This window comes from Atta colombica, unplaced genomic scaffold, assembly GCF_001594045.1.
Source record: "Atta colombica isolate Treedump-2 unplaced genomic scaffold, Acol1.0 scaffold9, whole genome shotgun sequence".
Lineage (NCBI taxonomy): Eukaryota > Metazoa > Arthropoda > Insecta > Hymenoptera > Formicidae > Atta > Atta colombica.
The window spans coordinates 3,774,612-3,777,666 of NW_017259583.1; the positions used below are offsets into that span (position 1 = coordinate 3,774,612).

The 3,055-nt window shown below is 29.3% G+C and overlaps 1 protein-coding gene across 1 annotated transcript in view; it reads left to right on the forward strand.

Annotated features, from left to right (window-relative positions):
* The window catches only part of LOC108693280, an 11,899-nt gene that overhangs the window by 3,691 nt on the left and 5,153 nt on the right, over positions 1-3,055 (forward strand). The gene's annotated exons all lie outside the window — the stretch shown is intronic.

Consider the following 3,055-nt stretch of genomic DNA (forward strand, 5'->3'; position numbering starts at 1 on the left):
ATATATGTGTATGTATGATTTACGAAATTTTTCAATTGTCATTCTCTACATTTAATTCGAAATGTATATCTACTGAAACTGTCTGTTGCTGCGAGAGTTTGTTATAGTTGGTGGACAAACTTTCTTTTCCAACCCTATATGTGTTTGATTTATAGTTTCATTGCATCGGACTGACACATTTCTCAATGTTACGCTTTATGTTGTAGTGTCATGTGTACACATATGCAATGAAACTTACATCTGTCACATATCGACGTCGACGTCAAATCGCGTTTACTCGCCTGACTTTGTTGTTCACTCAATTTAATAGTACATTACAATTGCGAAAGTTATATCTAGTTTTAGCCTTCGAGAACGTTCGTTTCAAGAAAAGAGGAAAAGTTATTAATACTTTATGCACAGGCAATTATGTACGAAAATGCTGGCAACTAAATAATTAGGTAGGACGATGAATCTATCTCGAGTTTCGAGACATTTTCATTTATTATAATTTAATTACTCAACGATATAGGTTAAAAGGTTTCTATTTAATAAATAATTCCTTTTAGAATGGTAATTCTATATGTATTAGATCTTTATTCATATTTTTTTTAAAGAAACGTATATCGAATATTGTATTAACGATCTTCGATCATATCAATATTGTATTAACGATATTCGATCTTTTTCTTGATAATACCAAAATGTGGAGCGCACGCGTTCATACATCGATTGATGCGCCCGATTCAATGGAACTCATGCGGTTATTGTGCTCGTAGAGAATGGCACGAGAAGATCTTCGATTGGCTGCGCGATGGTAGGTAATCTCGGGAATGAGGAGACTTTATCTGCTCGCTATTCATGTGCTATATCAGATTAAATGTTACAAGTAATTCGGATAGGTTTGCCCCACGTTTGTGATATACGTAATTATCTGTGGAGCTCGATATCTGGAATCAACTATTGAACTATTGAACTTTTTTTTTTAATTAAATACGAGAAATTCAGTTGAAGCGAATCTTAGTGCTTAAATACATATTTCTGTGTGAATTTATATACATACATTCTAATTCTGCATACTGCGCGTCGAACTTTTTTTTGGTCTTGAAACGCATTCATGAGCAAAACTGGTATAATAGGGATAATATCACTTACCAAATTGTACAAGCAATTTAACAATTTTTTTTATGCTAATAAGCATGATTTTATGAATAATGTTCATAATTCTTCTTTATCGTCTACTTAGTTCTTTTCGAACTTTTCTTTCTAAAGATTTTTTTATCAATGAATTTATCTTTAACTTTTAAATTATGAGTATGTAATACTGTTACAGTATTGTATACAAATATGAATCGAATATGTTTAAATGAATTGGAAATATATAGAGAAAAAAATCGAAAGTAGAATGTTTTTCAATTCTAAGATCTGTGAGAATCGGAATGACGATGACAAGATTAAATTACACTTTACCTTAAAATGTTTCACCAACGCGAAGATCGAAGAAAATATCGCGAGACAAACGCGAAAATAACTTTTTAGTTTTTTTCTGTTTTTAGATAAAATATATTTTATGAATAAAGATGAGAAAATGTATTTTTTGCATTTATGGAAAATTTATCGATTTATAAATTAATCGATTAATAAAAATATAAAAAATAAGAGAAATACTTTTATTCGAATGTGCTTTTATGACTCTCTTACTCACTTCCTAAAATGATATCTACTAAGAGCTAAAATAATTGATAAACGTGGAAATTAATATATTATGTTAATATAGGATTCAATATGACATTGAGAAAAAAGCTGATGGCATAAGCACGTTTGACATACTGAATATCATTATGGAACATCGATTCGCTCTTTAGATATTGTGAATCGTATCGCAAACCTTTGGACGCTTGTTTGAATATGACGCGTTAAAATAAACGTTGCATACGTAGTTCACCCGGTTTCTAGTTGTGATTTAATACCGGATACGTTATACAAGGCAAAACAGATATTTGATCTGAGAAAAGAAAAAAAAATATACATATAGCCGTTTCTTTTTGCAATCAAGAGAATATACGATTGTACTATAAACATATCATATTTTAATACTCTATTATGTTTATTTCTACATGTTTTATTCAAAATCTTTCTCCAGAATCATTAGTTTGGAATGTCCTATTCTTGTAGAGAGTTAGATTTTTTTATTGTAACATAAAAGAAAAATGAAAAATTAGACTTTAAAAATAACAGTTGTTTGAGTTCCGAAACAATTGCACTAGGCATGTAGAAATTTATAAGATTTAAAAAAAATTAATTTTGATCAAATGCTACTTTAACAACAACTAGTTTTTTTATTTTTTTTCATTTAGGAAACTAAACATAAGAAATTCAAATGTTTCGAATAATGAAGAGGAAAACGAATAGTAAGAGAAATATCGCGAGGAATATGCTTCTTGTATGAAAGATGGTCAATAGCTCAATATCTGGAGTGATATGATTATCCAATCAGTCGCAGGAAACATCGAGAGCGTGCCCGAAATTTCTCCGAGTGGACACTACCGATCAATTAGGAATTAGGGGGATGTGGGATAACAAGAACATATCGGAGCTTTAAAGCCTGCCATTATACTTAGCATTTGCGAAGATATTCGGTCTTGATAATACATAAAATATGGCTTCGATTAATCGGCTGATTAAATATGCTGTGTTTAATAACACGAAACATATGACACTAGCGATGAAATACTGTGTTAATTTTATTAATCTTATATATATCGGCTGTTTGTTCGATATCCAAAATTTGTTGAGTACAATTATCTAATGAGATTAATTATTCAAATAAATAAACTTTGAAAGATAATTTTGAGTAAACATTGAGCTATTCTCAATAATTGTGCTCAACATGTTTTGTATAAAATCTTTCATTTTGTTTAAGTAGAAATATTTATTACATAAAAAAAATTTATTGTTATTGAACTTATTGTTTTTCGAATTATTTATCATTTTAAAATGTTATGTCATAAAATGCATTATGTGAGCTTTTATTTAAATACTGTTCTTACATTTTCAGATTAAAACAGCTAGTATA